This window comes from Lagopus muta, chromosome 16, assembly GCF_023343835.1.
Source record: "Lagopus muta isolate bLagMut1 chromosome 16, bLagMut1 primary, whole genome shotgun sequence".
NCBI classification, from domain to species: domain Eukaryota; kingdom Metazoa; phylum Chordata; class Aves; order Galliformes; family Phasianidae; genus Lagopus; species Lagopus muta.
The window spans coordinates 11007564-11034648 of NC_064448.1; the positions used below are offsets into that span (position 1 = coordinate 11007564).

The 27085-nt window shown below is 42.2% G+C and overlaps 1 protein-coding gene across 11 annotated transcripts in view; it reads left to right on the top strand.

Annotated features, from left to right (window-relative positions):
* Positions 1-27085, top strand: part of PTPRT (protein tyrosine phosphatase receptor type T) — a 425958-nt gene that overhangs the window by 214006 nt on the left and 184867 nt on the right. The window lies entirely within an intron of this gene.

The following is a 27085-nucleotide window of genomic DNA, read 5'->3' on the forward strand; positions in this document are numbered from 1 at the left end:
AGGCTTTTCTTCAGTGGTATGGATGTCCTGCTGGCCCCTTTGGGAAATGGGCATGGCCTCTGCTACCAGCTTTTGGCTGTCCTCATTCACTAGTGTTGTGGTCATGTTGTTGTCAAATTTTCTTACCTTCAGCAGAAATAACCTGGCACTGTGCGTTTATATGTGGAATTGTGACATGCTGTTTCTTGCTCACACATAGCAGCTTTGCAGGCAAACTTTCTGCAGCAGCCAAACTTGCAAACCTGTCTGGTAATACTTTCTAGGTAATACAGGATTAAAAAAAGTGGTTAACTCTGTGCTTTATGATGGCTTGTAGGGATCCCAAATTTCTTGCTCTGAATATCAACGTCACAAAGAATGATGTAGATAATCTATTAAAATTGGCTAAGTGGTGCTACTTACTGTTTTCATCCTATTTTGCTAATGAAAATCTTACTGGAGAAGGTCATTCTGTTAATATACGTTGCAATTTAGAGCTTGTTAAGACTGATGATGATGGCATTTATGTCTTGTTTAGGGCACTGGATGGGGGAACTTGTAGTGATCTTTATCTAAACATGGACACAAAGCAAGGAAGAGACCTCCCCACTGTCTGAAGATGTATGCCTTCTAGAAAAGGTTAACTGAAATGATAGACAAGAAAATAGATGGTATTTCCCAATTTTCATACGTGGTGGTAGGACTTCAAAATAACCTATTTCTGGTACAATTACACAAAACTTTCATAGTAAAGGTTTTCAGAAGTGTACTGAATCCAGAAAGCAGCACTACCTCTTTGGTTTTCCTTAGAGCACCCAGTGAATGACATAAATTGAAATAGAGTTGTTGTTTTCTGAATAGTTCAGTGATGAGGGATGCCGCTGTTTTTCAGTGCATTTTTTCTTTTGTCGTTATGTTTTCTTAGCAAGGAGGGAAGTACCAAACTCCTACACATCTGTATGTCATCAGTAAGTGGTGAAGTGGTCCTGTTTTACATTGTTTGTAATGTGTTTATCAGGCCCACGAATACAGATAGCAAATTGAATGCAGAAATGGGAATAGAGAATATCACTTGTACTGGAAAAACCGTGTTTGCTTGGTTGTTTAAATGGCAAGAAATATTTGTAACCATAAATGGAAGTTGTCTGCAACTTTCTGAAAATGGGATGTCAGTGTATTTTTTACTAAATAATCTCCTGTGCATCTTTTCACGTTGGCATGGTCTGCTTCTGTGCTGCAGTCTGAGTGTGTGCTGGGGAAGCTAAGAATTTATGCACACCTTGAGGTGAGATTCTCTTTTTATTTATAACTCTGAATGAGAGAACAGGGTTTGGGAAGAATCAGGCTTTTCTTTTTGCTTCAGTTCAAGTGATGGGAGCTTATTTAAAAATACTGGTGTGAGTTAGCTGACTGCAGGTCTTATATCAAAGAACGGTCAGCGTGAGCTTGGAAGGTATGACTCCATCACAGAGTCTTTATCAGGATCATTTGTGATCTCCAAATTCTTTATCACAATAAATGGAATGTGTTTACCCAGACTGTAAAAGGTTTTCATTAAATGAAATCCATAAAACTAATTATGAAAGGCCTCGCTTTAAATAAACACAAAGAAGTTTTGTTAGTCTGGGTAATATCTAGTTTTTTCTAAACAGGGTTCACCTGGGCATCCAGTAACCCACTGGTGGTGCTTTCACTTTCACAGAGGATGGTATTGCAAGCCTTCATTTATATTTGATATTTAGAAGTGACACTGAGAAGTGAGCCCTATCTTGCTTCCTTCCAGGAAAAAAGCCAGCTGCAGGGAAAGAGCAAACCCTGCCTTTGCAAATAAATGATTATTTTTGTTGTCTTGTAATTTTTTCCATAGGCTGTGGTAGGTCCTGACTTGGGGCAGGAGAAAGTAAATGTTCTGGCAGTGGACTGGCAGTCAGGAAAGAGACGTGTGGCAGGGAACGAGGACAAGAGAAAGACTGCTGCAGGTTAAAACCAGACACAGGGTTGAGGGGCAGTTAGAGGAAAGGATGATATAAAATATTAGGTTTTTCCCCCCAGAATAATAGGGAAGGAGATAACAGGGTCAAAATAATGTCTGAACACAGCTGCCAGTAACAATCTGTTCAGAACCACCTTCTGAGTGAACCAAGCAACCAGAAAGTCTGCTTGTGGTAAGGCTGCCAACATTGAGTTTTTAGAACTTCAAAAATAGTTTGTATTTAATTTTAAGGTGATAACTCCCCTTAAATGGGAAGCATTAGCTGTGATGCTGAAAAATACCATTTGGGGTTGCTATACTGTTACTTTAATCTATTTGAAGCTTACAGAAAATCTAGAAAAAAAAGCTGATATGTGCGTCAAACAACCACCCATGTGACATATAAGGTGATTTGAAAGAGTCCTGTGCAATGAATGTGTAGGTATTGTTAAAATCACTGATTCACACACTAATTCAGCCTGGAGTTACTCAAGGTCTTCCCTTGGGACATAAATTTGTATATGTATATGAATAGGGAACTTGGTATATATATGAATAGGGAACTTAATGTAATTCTTAGATCCACTGTCTTCTGCAGCTTTAAATGTAGACAACTGGGAAAATAGTTGCTTATTTAGCAGGAATGTTGATTTTTGAAAAACACAAAAAAAGCAAAGCAAACAACAACAAAAAAAACCCACAGACATTAGCAGTGAAAGAAAACCTTACTGATGTTACTTGTTGCCTGCTTTTATTGGTAAATATTGTGAGGGACTTTCTGTTCTTACTGCACTAGACAAGGCACAAGCCTCAGTGGCACACATTCCATTTGTGTTTGGTTTGTGCTAAATTCCCCCAAACAAAGGCTTGTATAGCACAACGAAAATGAGTTGTTCTTCTCTTGATAGCTTCTGTTCCCAAGAGCCACAGAGCCCTGCAGGTGAGCTGCTGAGGATGGCACAATCTTACATCTGTGTTTTGATACGTGGATCCCGCAAAGCCTGTGGGACTTGTACCTGTTTGAGCGACTCTGTCCATGAGCTGCAGCGTTTTGTTGCTGATTGAAACTCTGCTTTCATTCCACCTCAGCAGCCTTTGGCGTGGCAGCTGGAGAGATAAGAGTTGACTTACCAAAATATGATATTCCTTTCGCTTGATCCTTGATCCCCAGTTGGTGCTTGGAAATGGTCTGATGGTGTTATTGAAAGATAGGGACTTCATCTTAACAGCTTAAGTCCTTTTACATGAGAGAGGATGACTTCCTCTGTCAAATTGATTAAATAGATAACGCGTGTTGCTTGGTTTATCCTTTTCCCCTCCTCACTTCCTAATTTTTGGGCAGGAGAAGAACAGCATCTACCCTTTAAATAACAGAAAGAAAGGATGTAGTATTTCCTGATGTTGTGTTTTGTGGCTGTGGGTGTGGAGTGGTGCAATTTCCTCATCTGTCTTTGTCAGACTTTAATTTCTTCTAGCCCATAATGTGCACATTCAGACCTCCTGGACAGTGCAGACAGGGTGTCAAACTGAAGAGCAGAGTTCCACAGGAGGAAGTTCTGTTTCTGTTTTGTCTTCGTGCTGCAGAGATGCAGCTGGATGCTGGTGCTACGGTGTCTCAGGCAAAAGGTGTCTCTTGGAGGAGCTGCAAATATCAGGTTAGAGATGCACTAGCTGTGGAAGTGTGCTCAAAGCAGAGTGACAGCGTTCAGAGAACAGAGGATTGATTGTATCTAAGTATGAATTATGGCTACTAGAAAAGAACTGAGGAAAATAACAACAACCAACCATGTTGTCTGGGCTATAACAAGGGGATGACTTAAAGGAACAGAAAGAATCTGGGAGCAGAAAGGAATGGAATTAAATGGTGAAATGAGAAGCAGGATGCTTCACAGTACAGGACTCTTGAGACAAACTGGAGCATGACAGTTTCCCTGGGTAGCTTGAGAAGCACAGCCCAGCCAAAGTTCAGGCAGTATATTCAGTATGTTGGGAAATGATGGTGTGCAGAGGAAAGGCTGGGATTTGCTGTGGGAGTGAATCAGCATGGCACAAATCTAAGGCTTGCTTCTAGCAGTTCCTGAGCCTGGCAAAGCGTGCCTCCTGTTGCCCTGAACCAGGGCACATGTGGTGAGGAAATTTCTTTATCCTGACCCTGCAGAAGATCAGCTTTTGTCCCAAGGCATGTGGATTGATTACCCTTATCTTAGTCTGCATAAATACCTTCATGAATGGAGAGGCAGTCAAGATAGGGCTTTGGTCTGGAGTTTTTTCCAGAGGGATTTTGCTCATGATGGATTTAAATTCTAGGGATTTATTTCTTTTTATCTGCAAAGGCATTTTTTTTATCCCGAAGTGTTTTTATTTTTATTTTTATTTATTAGTATGAAGTCTAGTTATTCAGTTCCACATCGCCCTGTTTCTGCTTGGTGCTGTTGGTGTTAAATTTAATGACTTTCTATAATGGCATTTGAATATAGCACTGCATTCTGATTGGGCTGGCTGGCCAGGAGGATGATAACTTCCAAAAGGCACGAGGCTTTCATGGTAAGAGGAGGAGATCTTGCTGGTGATGGGATCTCATGGCTTTTCCCAAAAGAGTGGAACCTGCCTGGCAGCTGTTTCCGTGCCAGCTGTCTTAGGACACTCTTGATATTCCTTGACTGTCAAGTCTTGTCCGGGTTTCATTCCAAACTGACAGATCTGAAGAGGCAGAAATGCAAAGGGAGAGAAAATGGTGTGATTCTCCTTTTTCAGCTCACTTAAAGAAGGGAGAGAAGCAAAACAAGCAGATATTTGGCATGCTAATAGCTTCTTTCCGCTTTGCTTACGCAGCTTCATTTTAGCATCCTCAATTTGAGGGTCTCTTCAGCATGATCCTAAAAGTGCCATTCCACAAAATGGTATTCCATATAAAAAGGGTTTGTGTGCAACCAGCACTGCTGTACCAACGTCACCATTTTACGCCAGTTGGAAGTCGGGCCCACAATTTGCAAGAAAGGGCCAGGAGTGGGGTGGGTTTTTTGGTTTGATTTTTTTTTTTTCTGATTGTCACTCAGTCCCCTGCTAAAAGCAATTTATTTAAATTGCATGGTGTCTTTTAGTCTTCAGTTAAGTGCCATCTTTCATAAAATTTCATCCCTTATTACCATATTATTACTGCTTCTGTAGCTTTTTGAGGGTGCGATGAGATGATCATTTCCAGATGTCGCTTTATATGGGAGTGAAAAGCCCAGTCAGTGGGAGGAAACTGGAACAGATAACGCTGTGTGTGTTCCTGCCGTGCCTGTGGGAAGCACTGAGCTTCCATTGGGAGTGACCGAAGAGAGGAGGCTGTTTTTCTTCTCTATACAGTTCATATTGTGAAATGACAGACCCCACTCTGGCAAAGCATTCATGAAGCTCTGTGTTTGTGTAGTCATGAACCTACCTTTGTCCTGGGACAAATGCTGCTTTCTGCTTCCTGCTTACGCTTCTCTTTCTGCTTTTCTAAAGGCATCTGAAAAATAAATGCCTTTTGATTTGGAATGTTTTTGATGTACATGAGTCTGCATGAAAAAGCACCCAAATAATGAGATGCTTAGAGTTTGTATACCCAAAGTGCCCAATTTTAAACATTTCATAGAATAAAAGGCACTTTAATTGGCTTTTTTAGAAGCTCTAGCGTGTAACACAAAAGCAAGGTAGGGGCCAAACTGAATAGAGCACTGCATCTTTAGCCTCACTGTACGCTTTTAACCCTGAGATTTTTTGTAAAACATTTAGGAAGTGTTTTGTTCCATACATCTTCAATTGTTTTACATTGCCATAAATATTTTACCCTTATAATTTTTCCCCACTCGACACTAAAATGAATGTGGCTTTCTGCTCAGTGCTCTCCAGCTTACCCCTATCAGCTGGGATGGTGCCCAGTTTGTGAGAGAAGTGGGGAAAAAAGAATTAAAAAGCCCACACCGAACACACAAATACAACTGAGCCCTACTGAGGAGAGCCAGCAGATGGAGTATGAGAGTACAGAGCCTTTTTTGTGCCGGTGCGTGTGTTTACCTTGATAAATACATTGCATTTTCATTTGGTTTTCACCCTGCTTGAGCATGAAGGTAGGACAGGTTGGGTTGTGGGTTTCTCTGTTTGCTTGTATGGGCTTTTACCACCTCTTTTGTTCATGGATGTTTCTGTGATCCATTATTTTATGCCATCTGAACATGACAAAGCCAAGAGTGAACCAGATTTGTCCTCCCTCCTCATAGGGTGCCAGAATCCCTCTGTATCTCAGTTTGCATTTCACAGGTGGAGAAGCAAAGACCCTGAACTCCACAGTCTTTGGATTGTGATGCCATGATGATTGCCATGGGATTGGTAGGGAAAGGAAGCTTTGTTGCCATTTTAATTCTTTGTTATTCCACTGAGCTCAAAGCAAGTAAAAGGAAATGCTTTCAACTCCTTTAAACTTAATCTATAAGCTAAAAGCTCATAAATGCTTTTTATCGTTATTTAATAAAAAAATACAAAGTAGTTGACTATTTTTTTTACTCTAGACATATTCAAGTAGGCCATAGCTGTGACCATATCAAAGCATTCACATATTGCTGGAGAGGCGTACAGGCCTGAGCATCATAATCAGCCTGACAGTTGTTATTACAATGTACTTCATTCAGCATCCACAAATCCTCCTCTTAGCTGCCAATAATCCTTCAAGTATTAAACTAAAATCTTGGTGCAGAAACCATTGGAAAGGGATTTATGTGAAGACCACAACTGCCAAAATAACAAAATCTGAAAACCTTAACATAACAGCTTTCTCCCTGTGGCACTTTGAAAGGTTTTCCAGCATTTACTAGAAAATAAAAAATATGCAGGAGGGAAGTAGTCCTTAAATATATCCAGATCTCCAGAAGCTGATTTGTGAGTAAAGGCAGGGTGATGAAAATATTTGGTGAGCTTGAAAGATTAGGCTATTTATCAAGGCAGTCCATCACTTTGAAGATGAAGTCAGAGTGGTCTATTTGTCCAACATGGAATTTTTAACGTACATTTGGCTTGGTAATGCCAATATAGGTAATATAAATATATATATATAAATAGGTAAATTGTTAGTACTGAGTTATTTTTAACAGGAAAGGAAGTGAGGCAAAGATCAGCTATGAGACAGTGAACACTGCACCAAAGGCAATCTCAGGTACCAAATACTGGATGTGATGGACAAAGTTGTACGTATTAAAAACCAGTTCTTCCCTGTGGGCTTTGTTCTCAGAGATATTATTTGTTAAGCCTCTATAGGAGCAAACCTTTCCACTTCTTTTATGGGCCACTTTAATACAGTGCTTATTTTTACATTTGTAACACCTTCCCCTGCAAGAACCTCCACGTGGTTCTTCATCCCAGGCAGAACCCTGTTGTCACTAAAACTGAATATGAAAGCCTCTCCACAACTGTCCTTGTTTTCTTTCATGCAGAGCTAAATGCCAGTTCAGATGGATAACCTTATTGCCCAAATGTTTTTGAGCTTTGTCTGATACAAGACATTGAGATACTGATGTAATGCCCACTCAAATCACGGCTGCATGTGACGTGTTATAACTTGCTTTGGGGTGATGAATGTGTCATGGTGATTGTGAGCGTGGATTCTCATTCCTCCACAGGTTATGATCTTCCTTTTTCTAAATCACCCTAATTTCAGTTGACTTTCCTATGTGAAAACTCAATTTCTCCAGTTCTCATCTCTGTCCTACTCTTCTGAAGAGATCACGAAATGCAGACATGAAAGATGAATTTTGAAATACCTGACTTAAAACTCAGTCCTCTGTGTGCTACCTGTGCTCCTGCTTGTTCCAAAGCTGTTTTCAGTCACTGCTGGTTTCAATTTGTGGTGTGCATGTGTACTGCAGATACATGCCTTCTGCCAGCCTGCTCCTACCGCCTCTCAGAGGTTTGGACAATGTATAGCATTCCCTTGATCCAGCTGGCACAGCAGAGCAAATATTTACTTCTTTTCTCACAGAAGCAAATACCTCAGTGTAAAAGAGCCGGAATTGCATTCTGTGCAAACAGGTGTGCAACCAGCACTGCACACTGCAGCCTGTCAGGAGCTGAATCTCCCAAAGCTCCTGCACTGCTGCAGCACAGCAGGGCTGCAGTCTCAGGCTGCAGGCGGTCAATTTTTTTTCACTGCAGGGCTGCACTCAGGTGCTGGGAGCATCAGCAGCATCATTTTGTTATTGCTGCCTTTTCTCTGGGACACTGGGGTCCCTTGGGAGTAGAATGTGGAGGTTTTAAAAGCAAGCACTGTTGAGAGAGGGGAAGGCAGTGCATTGTTTAGGTTGAATATCAGGAAAAACTTATTTACAGGAAGAGCTGTTAAGCAGTGGAACAGGCACCCCAGGGAGGTGGTTGAATCACCATCCCTGGCTGTGTTTAAAAAACGTTTGGATGTGGTGCTCAGGGACATGATTTAGCAGCGAGCTGTTAGAGTTAGCGTAGTATGGTTAGGTTGTGGTTGGACTTGATGATCTATAAGGTCTTTTCCTACCTGAGCAATTCTATGATTCTGTGATTGCTTAGATATTTTAAACAAAGGGTACATTTCCAAAAGTGCAATGGAAGGACTTAAAATGAAAGGAGTGGGGGGAAATTCTGACTCTACTGAAAAACATTCTAAAACTTGTTTTCAAGTCGCAGGCTGTTTTCTGGAGATGTGTTTTCTGAGCTGAATCACTTCTGTTCTAAGTTTCTTTGTGCAGGAAAAGCTTTTTTTTTTTTTTTTTTTTTTTTTCCTTCTGATTGGAGCAATTTGCTACAAAATATTTACATTCACCTGCAATTTTATCAAACACTCCTCCTAGAGAAACAATTAAAAATGAAGAACGTTCTCCTCGCCTTCGTCCTTAAGCCATGTGATACTCCAGTAGCCCTGAGATCCTTGGACCAACTCATGTGCAGCATGCTGCTGGGAGCATTCCCCCTTTGCCTTCTCTGTTGTTGGGATAGGATGTCTGCCATGAAAAATTAGTGTGGTCCTGGCACAGCCAATCCTTTTTTGTTTTTCTGGGAAGACACAAGTTCATTTCTGGGGATTGAAGTCAGAAGGCTCATCACGTACAGCTGTAGCCCAGCATTTGTTCCCTTTAGAAGTTGATCCTAGAGTATATTTAACAGCAGTAAAATATCTTATTGCTTATCTTATTTTCCCATGCATCTGGCAAGAAAGAGTTGTAAAAGCACATAGCATACCTGAGTCTTAATTGTAGATGACACAGATGACAGTGGAATGAACAAATATAAAGTCAGTCTGCGTAGTTTGTCTAGCAAAATATCTTGGTGCTGTTTGACTTGCAGTTTGTGTGGACACCATAAGCATTTGCACATGTGCAAAAGTTTGAAGTTTTTGCTTGGGAGTTTTTGCATAAGAACTGGGTGAGTTTGGTAGGAATGGGATCGAATCTTCATTTAAATATCCTAAGGAATACTGAATGAAGAATTCAGTGAAAAGAGTTATTTTAAAGAATGGGTAATGAGTTTTGTTTTTCAATACACTTGCCCTCATTCATAGTATGAAAAATAACACTGTGTAATAACACTGCCACCCAGGAACAGGACTCCAAACCCAGTGCTGGCCAAACCCCTGCCCTGCAGTCTGTACTGGTTTCCTCTGAACCACCAGCTGGGGGAATTCAGGGCTCACAGCTATTGCATTGGGAATAGCCCATCGTTTGAAATGCTTGTGACAGGGTTTTGTAAAAGAAATCTCAATAAATCTCATTGCTGCTATAAGAATATGGAGAGTTAAACATCCGTATGCAGTTTTGTTTTCTCCTCTGTCTCTGCCTCATTTCTAAACAGATTCTGCCTGTGAAGCTTTCATCTCATTCAACCTTTCTTTTCAAATAATATTTTCTTCTTCTGTCTCTGATTTGTGAAATCAGAGTTGAGTTTTCTCTTACATGACTGAAATTGATGCCCTCCAGTCCCTGCAAACAGCTTGCCTGCACTTGGTGATGGCTTTCTCTCTGCTGGAGCTCCTGTCCTCAGCTAGCTGCCCCACTTGGCACGGCCACTTTTATCTGTTTAACCATTGACAATTCGATTGCTCAGACCTTTCCAGTTGTCAGGAAACCTTAACAGTTACTCCCTTATACCCACGTCTATTTGACTACATATTTTCCATTGCAGGTAAATAACTCTAAAACCAGGTTATCCTCCTGGGGTTAAGGGAAAAAAAATCCAAGAAGGCATGATTAAACTGCTGCCTGAGTCACAGACTTCATAAACATTATGCAGAAATCTCCACTATTCTCCACAGCAGGACAAAAATGGCCACGCTGTGCCTGACAGTTGCATGGGAATCATGAAATAGCATTGCCTCAGATAATGTGTTGACAGCTTTGAAACCCAAATACCTTCAAGGGTTTATGAAAAAAGTCCTACCTTGGGTTGTCCCCTAGGTTAAGGACCAGAGCGCTGGTGGTGCATCACCTTCAGCGTTTCCTTTAAATTGGTCTTTCTCAAAGGAGTCAGGCTGAAAAATAGCAAATTGTAGCCTGCAGCCGTCCATCTGTTCCCTCCTGAGAGCACGAGGACAGTGTGAGATGCTCTGGGCACCCTTCGCACCGCTGCAGGTTGCCTTCTTGTGTATTCAGAGCACAGAAGGAACAACAGTGTGATCGGATTCTGGGCAGCAAAGCTGAGCGATTCCAGATTGTGTTGACAGGTCTATCCTTAAAAACCCTTTCTGCTTTGCTTTTGTGATTTTTATGACAGTTACAGTACCATTGGTCCAAAGAGCTGAAAAATTTGGAGTCAGAAACTATCTATCTGTTTCGCCACTCCCTGCATAGTACAACCTTAGGAAATTTGGTCTTGTTTTTTGTTTTTAAACCTTCATTTTGCTTATGCTTTCACGTGTATTTAACAGTCACAAATGGATGATCTATTCTCCATGCTAAAACACAGGCACTGAGCTGTGCTTCCAGGCTGCCATCTACATGCATCCTCTCTTCTGCATTGCTCCACCTCAAGACTGAATACATTTCCAGAGTGGTAAAACCAACAGCTTTTTCTCTGTGATGGCCCCAAGGACATTGGGCAGAGGAAGACAGGAGCACATTTTGTTTGTGTGCTGGGTGCACATCCAGCTGTGTGCAGAAGGCAAATTGGGGGCCAGGCTGCTAAATACTGCTTTGTTGGTTCTGCTGCCTGTTTGTCCTCGAGTCCAGCCCCAGGAGAGTCAGCAGGTGGTGGGACGTGCTGCCCCAGCTCTGTGCTGGGCTGAGAGGCTGCTCTTTGTTTGTACTGCAGGGCTGTATGATGGCAGAGGATCTGGTATTTGCTCCTGCCGTCTCCATAGAGCACCAGGAGCATCTTTGCTGCAGTCAGCAGGATGCAGCACTGTGCCCTTTACCTGGTCACAATTAGCTTAAACAATTCCTTTGAGCTTCCTGGGCTTCTTGCAATGCTAATTGCCAAATCATATAGCTCGCAATAATTTTAGCTCTACTTACACTAAAATATTATCCTAGACTATCTGGGGAGCCTTATTCTGTGTAGTATGTTGTCTGCTTGAAAGGAAGCGTGGGAGCTCAGGAATCATGCCAGTCAGTGTGATCTGCAAAGCTTTACGTTTCCTACACTGCTGAGACAACATATGGGTGTCAAGATGTACCATACTAGAGAGACATTTATAAGGGGAGGTTTGACATGAAGCTTCAGAACAGCACAGCTTCTTGGCAGCCTTTGCATTGCATTGTACCAATGTATATTCATTGTTATTTTTATTTTTTATACAGAGCTATTATGGCATTAATATGCAGTACTGAATTTAGTGGACAAGAGCAGTGGATGTCTGGAACACTGTTGAGTTCACTGCAGATACAGCAATGCTGGGCTGAGTGCTGTTCAACTTTCACATTAGCTCAAACAGTCTCTTGCTCCTGTTTCCTTTATTTTCTTTAAATTTTATCCTCTCTTTTTTTTCTGCTGAAAAAGAAGTATTTTTAAATTTCGGAGTTGAGCTGATGCTTCATCCTCGTGGGAATAAGAGCTCAGCTTCTCCTCCCTCCAAGCAGTCTCAGATCTCTGCTTTCTTTAAGCACTGTGCCAGCTTTCAGCTCTCGAGTGCCTGCTTCCTTTGACTGCTGTGTCAGGTGGGTAGTGAGTGAATTCCAGGTATTGTCTTAGGAGGAGGAAGCATCACGGAATGGGGTTTTTCATCCTGCAGATTGTGTCATCTATAAAGCCTTTGGGTTATATTTAAGCTCCTTAGGACCTTGCATGTCACCAGAAAACAACACATCATAATCAAACTCTTATAAGACAGATACGATTTCATAACTCCGGGTCAAATTGCCTGAGAACCTAAACTTTAAAAATTGTGTGTGGAGGGAAGAGCAAAAAACCTCTGAGTAAAACGTATGGCAATTAAATATCTAAGCAAGTCACTTGCTTAGTAACAGCTTTGTGGGAGATCTCATTATTTGATACCATATAGTGTATTCTTTATAATAACAGAAGTTGGAGACATCTTGCTTCTGCAGTATGTTGCATAGAGACTCTGATGCATGTTGTCTGTGAGTATGGAAGTGCTCAGCAGAAATTGCGGTCCTCTGTTTTTGTGCAGTGGGAACCTGAACTGGACCTGGGGTTCCTAACTACTGATGTAATACTAATAAACACAGAAGGAGGTATAAAATGTGGTAAGAGCATCATTAAATTGTATCAAACCTTGGCAACTGGGTGAATGCACTTTTTGCCCTTCTCCATCCTTGACCATGCATGCACAAAAAGCAGGTGCACAACCATTTCTGTGACAAAACTTGAAGACTGAAGGCTTCTGTTGTTTTCAATGTTGCTGGGGCTGCATTAGAAAGAAAGAATCTCCTAATTCTGCCAAATTCTAAATACTGGTGTTCAGTTGGTGTTCTGTCAAATGGATGAGGCCAGGCTCTTGGTGGTGTGTAGCGATAGGACAAAGAGCAATGGCTTTAAAGCTGAACACAGAAAGTTCAGTACAACATGTGGAAGAACTTCTTTATTATTGTCAGGGTGATGGAACACTGCAGCAGGCTGCCCACAGAGGCTGGGGAGTCTCCTATGAAGACATTCAAGACCTGGCTGGATGCCCATCTGTGTGACCTATCGTAGGGCACTGCTTTAGCAGGGGTTGGAGTCGATGATCCCTTGAGGTCCTTTCCAACCAGGGGAGCAACAAAACATTTCCATTGTAGAAGTGGAATTAAGCTTAATGTAGAACAGGAAAAATACAGAAACTTTCTGTTAAACTTTCTGTGTGGATCAGTATCAAGGAGCTATTTTCTGTATCACATCTGTAATTTTCTGTTGGTAGCCTACAAGTGATAGATCGATTTCTTTCTGGCTTGTAGCCCATTCAGTGAGTCTGTAGCACTGAGTCTTGCTCTGTATTAAGAGTCTTTTTCCTTGCTCCCAAATGGGACTCATTGCAGGGCCAGCAGGTTGTGGCCTTCCTTTGCTCTTCAAACACAGCCTCTGACGTCCAAATAGCAAACGGAGCAGCTTCCTCCCTCTCTCTGCATGCCATAAAGAAAATAGTTTTAGTGAAAATAAGTAATCTGGTTTAGATTCTAAATACATAAATAAACAAGTTTGTGGTAAATGAGGTTTCAGTCTGACTCCTGACACAAGCAGTAACGGTGGCATTAAGATGCAGTGCAGGTTCTCTTCTGGGTTCTTGGTTAGTTTCTGCTATCCCGAGATGAGACAAAATGAGGTTTCATCTGGTACAGTCGCTGGCAGTTCGAAGCGTTAACTGCTGTGGAAGAAGATTTGAAAGGCAATTTCCCTTCTCAATTTTCTCCTAAGTCATTAAAATTCATCTTTGGTTCTTGAAACATCCAAATTCTGTTCTGCCTAGTTATCTGGATTGGAGATCTTATGATTGTTCGCTGCATTGAATATCCCTTAAATTTATAGCAAACTGTTTGACACCGTTTTACAAATCGTCCATGATTCTACAGATTTATCTTTAGAAGTTTAATTTTTTTCCTGCCAAATGAACGCTAATCTTGCAATGATCTGAGCTTAGCGCTGCTGAAACCTGAAGCTGCCTCATTGCTTCTTTACTTATTAGCGTTATACGCTGCTGCAGCACTTCTTCTAAAGGTTCTTACTTCAGGTTGGACACACTCTTGACTCCTCAGCCCTTTAGTTTAATATATTTTTTCTACCATGCTAATGGCTATCAGCAGTAAAATGAATGAAGAGAGGAAGTGGAGTGCACAGTTTACTCATCCATGCCTCAGAGCACTTATTTGGGAAGAGAAGAGACCTGAAGTTTGTCTTAGAAGTGCGGAGGAGTATAAAAATAACTGTGCCACCATATTTGAATTTAAAATAACTCCTTTTTAATTCATTAAAGCTCATGGCAGGAGTTGTCAGGCTGTGGGTGTCAGAAGGGTGATGAATTTGTTGAGCGGAGGCTAGAAGAATACATAGGACTTTCTGTGTATCTTTTCTTTAGGAAGCTAGTGGAAAGGGAATAGCCTTTTCACTGTCACATTTTATTTTAGCTTAAGACTGATGAGAGAGGAGAGGAATCTGGTTGTCAAGAGCAGCCTGTCTCCTCTCGCCTGCTTTGTTCCTCCAGTCCTCAGCTTCTTGCAGCGTGCAGCAGAGGCAAAGCTCCAGCTAATCCAAGCATTCAGCTGGCTGCCCTGCTCACACTACTGGCTTTTAATGAACGCGGTGATGTACTTTAATCCTGCCTTCTGAAGGTTACTCTAAACCACATTTTTTTCTACTTGTTATGTTTATCTCTACAACTGTTTTAAGTATGAACATTCGGGGGTGCCTGGGATTTGGGAGCTGGATTTTTTCTGTGTAGACAACAGCCTTAACAAATGATTGTTTCAAAAAGTTAAGGTTAATGACAACATGCTTTTCAAGAAGCTCCAATAATAAATTACTAGGAGGCGAAACATGGGTACACAATATGTATTTATATCCCAGCTTTGACACCTCTCGGTCATAGAAGAGATTGGCAACTCTTTGCTGTTTATCAAGTACAGAGGGAAAGAGAGGGGATGAGGAGATTCATCTTGTTCTCTGAAGTCACTTTGTGTTTCAAGGCAGACACCAAAAGAGAAGGTTAAATGAATGGTGAGAAGCTTTCTTTTTCCTTCATTTTTTTCTTCAGTTGTGCCTGTGATTGTATGCCACTCATCAAGTAGCCAAAGGCCCTTCTGAAAACTCCTTTCATTTCAGAATGATGCCAGACAGAACGTTTGTGAAATAATTACAGAAAATGAGTGTTGATGCATGTTTTGACTCTGCTGCAGAAGTAATTTGGTCTTCTCTAGTTGAAGTAATTACATTTGTTTCTAAACAGAGAAAAAGAAATGGTAATTGTAAAAAATAAAATAAAATAAAATAGATCCAACTTCTACTTTATGTAGTGGCAGATAGTTGGAAGGCAAAAAACTAATTATTATATTAGTGGAGTCATTGTTGTGTATTATTCATTGAGTGAAGTACTGTTATTAAACACATAGAGTCGTGAAGGATTTGTGGGTTTTACAGAATAGCTTGCCTGATGGTTGCTTTCTTTAGCTTTACGGAGAATAAACATTTTTACAGCATTGGTTAATACCAGAATTAGCATAGAATGCTGCAGGAACTCATTAGCTGCTATTACTTTTTAATCTTTCTAAAGGCAAAGAAGGTCCTTTGTCATTTGAACTAGAATCTTCACCTAGGGGAGGAGCAAGACTATCACTTGTAGTTCTGTACCTGCAAAGCTTCTGCTCCATGCAGATGGCCAGGGGTAAGGTTGTGTGTCCTTCCTTTTGGAGGGGGCTGGAATTGCTCTGTCCTACATGGGGCAGCAGCACAGGCCTGGAAGCACTGCCACTCGGTTTCTGTTTCACCATCCATCTTTTCAAAGGGATGAAAGGTGTGTGTGGCTCCCTGAGACTCAGCTCCCTGAGGTTTTGGTGCAAATCAAATGATGTGAAAGCTCACAGCCTTCAGTAAGGATAGGGGTTCAGCTTGTGTTTGGGAGGACAACTCAGGAGCACTCTGGGGGGAAGCCCAGGCTGCAGCTAACTGCTGAGCGTTGCTGATGTTGCTCGCTGTTGGTTTTTCTGTCATGAGTGTGGCCTTGCAAAGAAGCACGTGTATGCTGAGTCTGTTGGATGTAGTAGAACTCTTAGTAGTTTCTGAAATGCAGATAACCCTACAGTGGACTTGCTGGCAGCCCTGGCAAAAGAAACCCTACCAGAGAATAGAGCCTCTTGTACATGAATCATTAAAACTGTGTCTATCAAAATGCAACGGCCAAGGGAAAGCACACCACAGCACTGCAGGAGACCCACAGGTCCTTGCAATAGCCAGTGGAACAGACATTACCTGTAAGTAAGTTGTGGCTGTGTGGCAGCAGTGACTTTCCCCAAACTGGCTCTCCTGCAGGGCTGATCCAGGCTTCGATGGGCTCAGCGTTGCCCGCAGTTTTGTGTGCTGGACATGTAGTTCTCCTTCATGCCTTGCTGGTGTGTGGTCTCTTGATTTTATCTTCTGTCTTTCACATTCAGGGAAGCCTTGTTCCGTTGACTTTAACTGTAATTGGGCTTAAACATTTTGAGATAAACTTTGGCTACACTTTTGCCCTGTGTACTGGAGTCCTGTTGGTACATATCTGAAAGCAGAACTGGACATCTGAAATGCAGATTGTATGTTATTGTGACTTGTTTAGTGAGAGAATTTTAATTGTTGAGTACATTGTTAAATTTAGAAGTTAGTGAAAGGAAATACAGTGGAACATTGCTCTACATTCTTAATGAGGCACCTGATACTTTGTTCAATATTAGCTAATTTACTAGTTTCCTGAAGAGACTTCTTAATCTCTTCCTAATGCTTTTACTCAATCTGACAAGATTCATTTGCACTGCTAGAGTTTGATTGCACGTATTTAACAGGTGTACATCACTGTAGAGTCATGGACTAAAATAGCCACACATCAATAATGGATTTAACCTAATACTTTTTGTGTTTCTGAGATATGTGATGATTGGGAAAATTCTGCATCACCCACTTGTTCTCAGTCTGTGGAAAACCTGCCTGTATAAAATCACAGAACGTGGTTCCTGTATTAATGCTGTGGACTTGCTTTGTGTTTCGGCATTTTTTCCAAAGATTTGCCAGCTGCTCCTTGTATGGTGAGCTGAGCAGCAAAGTAGGCAGCAAGCCTCTATTCCACACTACTAGCAAGGCACGTGAGATTTTAAATAAAAAATAAAGGCCACTGAAATTAACAGAGTTTAATGTCTTCCAGGGGTGAATTCTATTTGCACGGCAACTCTTCTTTCCATTTTTAAGGGAGAGCTGTCAAAAATGATGTTAAGGACCCTACCTTCTTTTTGGACAGCAGGTCAGAGTCTTTGTTTTGGTGTAAAATTTTGATGAGTTAACTAAAAGCACTATGCAGACTTGCATACAAATTGTCCCTTAGTGAGTCATGAAATTATACTCACTTTTCATTTCTATTTTTTTCTTGCTTGTGCTGGAAAGCTTTGGATGACACATGATGCTGTCAAGACTGTCAAAACTTCATACAGTATATTTCAGCTAAAAGAAAAACCCACAAAACCAACCTCTGGTGTGAATAGGAAGAAGGAGAACCTGGCAAGCTCTCTGACATCAAGGAATGAGAAGGGCGTTGAGAGATTTCTCCCTATCCAAGATCATAAGCAACATATGTTCAGTGTGGTGGTTTGTTGGTTTTTTTTTCTTGTTTCTTGGAGAGTAAAACACAACTACTCTTTTTTCACTACAGTGTTTGGTGCTTGTGAAATAAAGAAGATCACACTAGATATTTGTGCTAGCATAGTTTCAGTGGGGATGAACTGTCTGTGTGACTTTCAGGTCAGTAGCGATAACACAGAGCTATGGACTGGCAAGACTCGAGGTGTGAAGCCTGTCTGTGGGGTCTTGTGGAAGCCCATGGAGCCTCTTGGATGTTCTCACACTGAACTTCAGTCACTCCAGCATCAGCTGGGAGGGCAGCATGGCAGGATGTGAACAATCGAGAAGCTTTTGGAGTACAGCAAGAACAATTCCATGAAAGAAAGATTAGAACTTGAATCATTTGGTAGATGATTGTTGGAACTGGATAGTCTTTGAGGTCCTTTCCAGCCCAAGCCATTCTATGAGAATGGATTAAAATGGGTTCGTTCCACCTGAAAACATGGGTCTGGAGGGGAATGGTATCTGATTGCTGTAACTGTCCTGTGAGTTGTAATAAAGAGAGCACAGTGAAATCATCCTTTTGATGCACAGGGAGAGGACCAGGAGAAATACATCTGTTGAATTTTGAAGTTGAATGTAACTTTGAAATTGTATTTTGGATGTGGAGTTGTTGGACCAGATGACTTGCAAAGGTTTCCCTCGACCTGAATGATTCCAGGATTGGTTTTGTTCCTTCTTCATCACAACTTTTAGTGAGATATAGAACAGCTTCTCTTGTCCTTTAACTGAAACTTTTCATTTACTGTTCCGTTTACTCAACAAATTCACTGCCTTCTGACCAGGACTGTGTTATCTCACCCTTGATTTTTAATGTTGCTGTACCAGCCATTGGTATGTGTTGGAGGTGGGGGGGGAAATGAAGAAGCTGCAAACTAAATCAAGGTCCAGAGGATTTTTAGTCAAGGATTGAGGAGGACAGGGAAAAAAATGAGACTTGAAGTTCACTCTGTGAGGGTACTGTTGTTCTATAAAGGCCAGCTGTTCTCTCCCACAGGTGCTAAGGATGAAGGCCTTGCTGCATGCAGAAGTGCTGGAGAACTCTTTCTGCAAATACCTTCTTTACATTGTTCTTCATATAACTTTAACGTGCTTTTAACTCTGAGTTAACAGCATTTTGTGTTAACTGTATTATGCCACGTTTATAAATTGCCTGGGCTCCCAGCTGTATCACAGACTACCAAAAAGCAGCTGCGTGAGAAGTGCAGTGATTTTACTCAATGGGGAATTGCAGACACTGGACTTTGAAAGGCTTCGTTTAAGGGAAAAAGAGATCTTCAAAGCTGGCATTTTCCAAGTAAATAACTCCTCATCTTTGATATGCCTGCTTCATGCTGCCTTGTCAGTCTAGAGAAAGATGTACCTTAAATCAAAGTGGACAACTGAGAATGAAAGCTGATAAAAGATTACAATAAAAGAAAGGAATCCCTGACATTAAAAAAAAAAAAAAAAAAAAAAAGGCAAGACATTTTGGTATCTGTTACAGCAAGCATTTGTAGGAGTGGATAGCTAATGTGCAGTCTAGACTGAGATTTCTTTGGGTGAACTTTTACCAGGTGCTTAAAGCTCTGCAGGGTGATGTGAAAAATCGTGGGGCAGTGGAAGTCCCCAGCTATAGGTTCTCTGTCACCTTGCAGATTCCATAATGTTACCATTATGAAAGAAAAATCACTGCTGGGCTGATAATAGTTTTGCTGAGCAGGCAAGTACACAGTGTGTGTAAGCACATGGATGAGGATTCAATAGCCTCATATTTTATGACTGAAATCAGCGTGATTAATATTTAGCAGAGCAATAGATCCCTGACCTTGAGCAGCCCTGCAGAGGCCATCATTACGGACTGGCCATGGAGGAGGCAATAGCACTTCACTAATGGAAAGCATTTATCACCTTTAAGGAAGTTTGTTTGAGCTCCCAAACTTGGGCATTTCAAACTAGTACTGCTGAAAATTAAGGTTAAACCAGTCTGGAGCTTAGTTCTTTCTCCAAGAGCTTGAAGTTGATGTTGGTTTGGGATAGGTGTTTCTGGTTTGCGATGTTTCCATGGCCATCTTGGCAGGACAGCACAGTCATTGGTGTAAGCCTGAAGCACGTCGTGTGTTGTTCCAGTGCTGGGGCTCAGCGATGATCCTCAAAAGTCTCTGTTTTTCTCTTACAGCCTCAGAAGAGGGAGAGCAGAAGGGATTCCCAGATACAGAGGGCAAAGAATCTGCCCTTCTAGGGGTACAGGATGTTACAGAGGTGGTGACGTGAAGTACAAGAACAGGATGAACACAAGTGTATCTAAATAGACTTCTGGAAGCTTGCAGTGTGGGGAGGACATCTCAGTCTGTTTTACCTGCCCTGGGACCACTGCCAGGTGCTATTTCTAATGGACTGAAGGGGCAGAAAGTGTCCTTGCTGTCTCTGTGACGTGGTTTCTTTTCTGGTAAGCTGTGAATGTTTTTTGGGGTTGGCTCAGCTAGAAGGCTGAGTTGTTGGAAGGTCTGGAAGGACCTGGAAGTGACTGGGGAAATAAAGAGTTCATCACTTCATTTTCCCATCTGTAAAATGAGGATTAGCAATGCTTCTGCTTTGCATAGTGTTTTTTGTTTATTGTAGGTACTGCAATTGTAGGAGCCCTGCAATATCTGTAGCACATTGCCATCCTCTCTTTGGTAAACAGTGACAAGATGTTACCCCAGTTATCCTGGTGCATTTACGCAATGTTTACAGTGTGCTTCAGCTGGACCCTGCCTTCATGTTTGTTCCCTGCCTGATCTGACTAATAGTGTTGTACAAAGGATGTTGAGGCAGGCTAAAGTGCAAAGAGATCTTTTAGTGGCATCTGTAGTTGATGGCAATGACAGTTCTTTTTGAGGGATAAGAGTAAAGAAAGGACACTGAGCCTTTCAGTGGCAGCTGGGAGGAGAAGTTCAGTCAGTTCTCAGTAACACTTGGTCATGGGAACAATGAAGTTTCCATCAGGATCTTCTCAAAGTCACTGCTGGTTGCAGCCTGTGGATTTTTGCTGACTGGAGTACATCAGGGGCAGGGGGTGCTGCCTGCTGAGAGCTGCTAAGGGCAGGTCCTAGCACTGCCTGGGTTAAGGCACTTGGGATGCTTTGTGCTGCTACATGTGTCCCATGGGCTTCTGTCACTGGTGCTGGGGGCAGGTCTCTTGTCACTGTGGATTTTCCATAACATCTGCTTTCCTTGCTGGGAATTCAACAGCAGAAGGTGGTAACACGAAATATCCCTTCTTCCAGATAAACACGTTGATGACTTCACAAGTGAAACAAGGTGCCAAGTTCTGAGGCAGGAGAGCACACAGTGCTGCAAAGAGTAGGATTTGTCAGGCCCTCCAATAAATACTGTCCATGATTTTGTATTTTGTAGATAAGAGCCCTGCAACAAAGCATCTCTGATAAAGCAGTACTGTGGTAGCATCTGTAGATTCCCACTACTGCCCTGCTGTTTATATACATCTTGTCAAAGACTTTCAGAGTTCTTTGTGCTGAACTGCAACAGAACTGTGCTGCACGGTCCTGCGAGTGTCATGGTGGTTCACTTTGTCTTTACAGTCAATGCCAAATGAATAAATAATGTTCTGACACTGACACTTACTATAAATAATGCCCCATTTCCACCACGTAACCACGTGCATCCTGCAGCACACAGCATCTCTGACACACTGCGTCCATGGAGCTGCTTCTGCAGAGGTGCTTTGCTGGGCTGGCAGAAACGACGTGTGCGTGGCTTCAGGCATACAGTCAGGTAGCCCTGCTCTATCTGACTGCCACTCATTTTCTTCTGGAAAAAGAAACTGAAGATAGGAACTCAAGCAGTGACAGAGCAAGCATTGGCTAGGGGCTGGAATTCACCTGCTGCTAAAGGAACAGCGAGGAGCAGGACAGCTCCATTAGAGAGAAACAATATGGATTATGCTGTGCATAAAACATGTCATTTTATAGCAAATATTACTGTTTATGTGTGTCAGTCCTTTAATAGATCTACGTGAGCAGACTTTGGCAGCTGCTGGGTTCTGTCCAAACCCATGGAGATCTTTTCAAGTCTGGTTTACATGATCAGATCTCAATAAGGATGCAGATCAGCAAAGATGGCACTTGGCAAATTCTGGGGCACTGCATAGATAATCTTAAGGCACAATTACAGGTGATGCTCATTAGCATGCTGAAAAGCTGGGGATTGAACCTACCTGACATGAGATGTCTTGGGAAATAATCTCTGGCTGTTTGTGCCTGATCAGTCGATGTGGCTCTGGGCAGCCTGGACTGATGGTTGGAGACCCTGCACAGAGCAGGGAGTTGAAACTGAATGATCACTGTGGTTCTTTTCAACCCAGGCCATTTAATAATTCGATGATAAGGGCTTCTCTTGGGAGAGATGGTCTCAGTGGCCATTTAGGTTTGAGGTATGATCCAGTGCTCTTCTCAGCCTGTTAATGACGTTAAACCAAAATATCTGCACACCTACAGCGTACTGCATGTAGCCCTGTACTAAGAAATGTGGAGTTGTAAATGTGTTTGTAAATGCTTTGCTTTAATTGTACAAATAACATTTCACAGAGACAAGTGAAGAACCGTAGGCTGAAGCAGCCGTAACAGTCATATTTCTCTTATAGGGAAACTGACAACTTTAAATGTCAGGGCCATAATAATAATTAATTCAAAATGCTTAATTATCATTTTGTATCCAGTTTTCCTCTCCGTGCCACAATGCCAGACATAAATTGCCTGCTGCTGAAATGTGGCTACCAGGAGAAGCCATGGCAGGCATTTTAATTTTGTTTGGGAACATTATATAGTAACCAATAGTTTGAGGTACAAGGGATGGAGGCATCTCTTAACTCTCCATTTCAGTGCACAAGAAGGCAGCACCCTGGCGTATCTCCACCTCCAGAGACCAACCTTCCTGTGCAGGATTTTGCACTAGGGATGAGTTTCTGTGCTTACATGCATTTACAAAGGCAGACAAATGCTTCAGTGCCCTGGGCATTATGCTGTGTGTTTTGAGTAAGAGAGTTTGTCAGCAAACAGTGCGGCACATTCCAAGAGAGCAGGGAAAGCAATTATCTTCCCTGGCACTCTCAGTTCCAAGCCCAGCAATATTGTGGGGCAGGGAGCTAATTGCTCCATCTGTTGCTTTGGGTCTTTGGGAAGGAGCCTGGTCTGTCTGCCACACCCCATGGAAGCTCCCAAGTGTCATTGGCTTTATTAGAACCCACTTGATTTTCATTGCATCGTTGCATTAGCCCAGGTTTTCTGTCAGACTGGGGTCAATGAGGTTTGTTTTCAATCACAACTTGTGTTGGATGCATTTTGCTGCCTGGTGGTTCAGTTGTCATCATAAACAAAAGTTCTTTGTGCCTGCAAACCGCTGTGTAGAAATGCATGTTGGTGTCTGCACAAACTTTGCTGGCCCAATATCGCAGCTACATTGACAACAGGACGCTCAGTACCCCAGTTTGTACTGATGGTCTGTTTTACTTTGTGGTAAAAAAGAAAATGTGCATTGGCTTTTTAGTCTTTATACTTGCCTGCAGTGCCTTCTTGTCCTCATTCATGTGTATGATGTTCTGATACGTATTAGCATTGGTTTGTACTTTTAACATTTATGAACTGTTTTTGTATTCTGGGATGGCAATCACAAAGTATTTGTGACTTACAAGCACAGATCCAGCTGTTCCCTGGTATCCATCTTCTGTCATTTTCACGCAAGTGTTAATGTGGGAAGGCCCTAATGCACGGTCCAGCCAGAGCCACAGCTTTCATCCCCTTGGAACAGCACCTCAGCACTCCACACCAGGACTGCGGCAGTAGGTTAAAAGAATATAAACAAGAAACAATATTCACTCTCAGATGGGAAGAATCTGATGTTTTAGATCTCTTTGTATGTAAATATTACCACTGAACTCTCAGGGTGGTTCTGTTAGAGAACGCTGTTGAAGGTGAGGTCTCATAAGCCATATGGACGTGGCCAAGGGATGTGGTGCGGAGTTCATTCTTCTGCCTTTAATGTGAGGAAAAAGAGCCCACAAAGGCAGGAATAAAAGCTGTTACAGGTACAGCAGTGCTGAAATAATCAGAGATGGGGGAGACCTGAGAGGATTGTGCTCCTTCTGACGGTGCGGTCTCGGCTGTGTAGAAAGCTGAGCTCTTCTGTGCTGTGCCCAGCTGAGCTTTAGATTGCTGAAGGGCTGGGTTTGCCACGAGGCTCTTGTACAGACTGCTTTTTAGTTGCCTCTTGCTTTTGTTGCTTACATTATGCATACTCCCAAACTGGAGGCAGTGCTGCTGATTAGCTCATCAGGCACGCGAACTGTGCTGCACCGCACTTTGATCTTTGCTATATTAGAGATTTAAATGATAAAGCAAGCCTGATTTTCTGTTGAGGAGTCAGAAATAAAAAGCACAAATTTAAAGAGCCCAGGAGGCTTCCCAGTAGGCTAACATTCTACTTAAAGATATTTTATATTGCAGTATGTTCCAGCTAAATATCTCTCCAAATACCATCGTTAGCCTTCCAACCAGAGCCACGCTGGCATGCTGCTTTCAATCAGACCCAGACTGCAGGGGATGTCTGAAGAGAAAGCAAACTTGAAGCTACAACTTGGAGCTTTCTCCCCACCTGACTGGCCCAGAAGAGCCCAGGGAGCAGTTAAATATTTTCCACTTGGTTATGGGACAGCAGCACTAGCTGCACTGGGAGCCCCCAACAATGGCTCTTCTTTGCTGTTCCACAGCTCTGCCCCTCTGTGGTGGCAGCAGCAGCTCACAGGATTGCATATCTCAGTCTTAGAATCATCACAGCTAGAGACAGAAAGCACCTTAACACGAGGAGCTGGTAGCACACATCCATTTCATACATCCTTATCTGCAGCATGCCTGCTGTCCCTGGAAGAGCCACGTCCATTGCACAGGTGGTGAACCAGGCCATGGTGAAAAGGTTTATTTTACCTCAGTGACCTCTTGATTTTTTGTAGTTCATGAGGTTGAGAAAAGGACGTTACATTGCTTATCTTTATGATTAAGTTTTAGAAGTTGCAGCTTATCTGAGCATGCTTTTCAGACAGATGCTGCTGTTTTCCACTGAAACTGTTAGAAGTGCAAAGATCAATGCTTTCGAGTTGGAGTAGAAGTGATTGAGCGTGCTACAGAAGAAAAACAAAACCAGGTTTGCATTCAAGGCTGCTGTTTGAAGAATTGTTAGTAATAGTAAGTAATATTGATTTATTCTTGGAGATACGGTTTTGGAAAGAGCTCTTTTCTCCTTGTACCTCATGCTACAGTTACACAGAGGAGAACAGAGGGGCATTTCCCTCTTCTCAGCAACTTCTCAGCAGCTGCAGGAGTGAGGCTGAGCTGGCCCAATGAGTGACACAAATCCTGCATCTTCATGGTGCCTGAGCAGCAGCTGCAACTTGTTCCGTTCCAAAGTTCCCAAGAAGGTCTGGGATGTGACATTTGTTTAAAACGTAATGAATGCGTACGGTTTGTAGTACTAAATAGCCTGGAAAAATCTGCATTAAAACAAAAAGCAAGCAATAAAACAAAAAAGCCAGAAGATGAAATAATTAATAAAAAGCAGCTTGTTAATGCTGGAAAAAAATATATCTCCCATGTTTTCCTCTATGTGAAATAAATTTTGTAGTCTCAATACTGTTTCCCAAAGACCCACATACTTACTGGGTTCTCCAGCAGGAAGCTCAGTGAGGAACATGAGGCTGAAATGACTGCTCCCTGCTGCCTGAGCTGCACCTGAAGAAGGCTGAAGCATTCCAGCAAGGTGTGCAGAGGGGGAGGAGGTTTTCTGCCTGCTGTTGCTCATAGGCTTGCTTTATTGCCAGCTTCCACAAGAGTCAGAACAGAATCCTCTCATTTCACTTTCAGAAGTCAAAAGAGGCAAAAATCTGAGGCAGGAGCAGTCCTTGGTGGGATTTTTGTAGCTTAGCATGGAGCAGACATGAGGAGGATGTGCTTGTTCCCCCTTTTTAAGAAGAAAGAAAGAAGTCTTAGGTGCTTTTGCATTCCATGAAGATTTATTTCCCAGGCAAAAACCATACATCCTAAAGACCACTTCAGCCAGACAACATGTCTGGCTGAAGAAATAGAATAGGAAGACAGAAGACATATGCAGAAAGGCATATGTGTGCATGCATGCATTCAAGTGGACTATAATAGTTCATTTCATATACATGAAAATCAGTGACACGTAGTAAATGTGACCTGACACGCTGCAGATAACTTTGTGATTTGGTGGTGTTCCATGTTCTACAACTTGGAACCATTGCTGTAAAGAGATTTTGGAATATGGATGATGTTGGCAGAGCACACCCTGAGTGTTTGATTGGCTCAGAGAGCACTGCCAACCAAGTGATAAGAGGAACAGCATAAAAAAGTTCAGTTCCCGCAAGAAGCTTGAAAAATACAAAGGTGCAGATAATTCCACATTTATCTGTTTTAAATTTTGGTTCATTTCTGTAGCTGTAGATGTTCTGTTGATGGAAATCTGTGTGATCTGCGTATCTGTCTGCAGGGAGGAACTCACTGATTTACAGAGCTTTTGAGAGAGCTCAAGCAGGCAGCTCTTCCCTGCCAGCTCATGTGGGACGAGGCCCTGCCCCTTGTTTCACAGCACTCACACTGTCCATGAGTGGCACTTGTCCACAGCATTAAAGACCCACATCAAGGCTTTTTATTTTTGCCTTGCCTTGCCCTCACTGTGGGTTATTTGAAGTCTGCTGGGACCAGGCATTGCATGAGGTGCTGAGGGCTGCAAGATGGTTGGAGGGAGCAGCATGCTTTGCTGAATGGGAGAAGGGGAACTGGTGTCTTCAGGAGCATCCTTGGTTTGGGTGGGATTGTTGTAACCCTATTGCCCTGTGATTTTCTGCATGCAGCCACCCACCTTGACTTTACGAAGCTCCCATATGCATATAGCTTGAAGAATTAGGCTGTATTTGCATCTCTGAGATGACACCAAAAAAACCAGAAAAATATAGAAATCCTTTTAAATGCAGTATTTGTAACCATTTTTTCAAAATGTGCCACAGAGTTGTAGCTCATCCTCTATTTCTTAATAGAAAACCCAGAGTGATCTCGGGTCAGTGGCCCTGGATCTATGGATGATCCTTGAAGTTTCCAGAATGAAACTTAAATGGGAAATGAACATGGTGCTGAATGGCATGGAGACAGATGGAAGAGGAAATGCTGGCAGAAGGAAAAAATACATTGATTGTCAGTACAGGTAAACGTGCAATGCTGCAGTGCTCATACAGTGCAGTGATGGAGCCATCAGTAATGGGAATGCACAGAACAGCAAGGCTGGGGAGCAGCAGATTTCTTTCTCACTATTAAGCCTATAAAC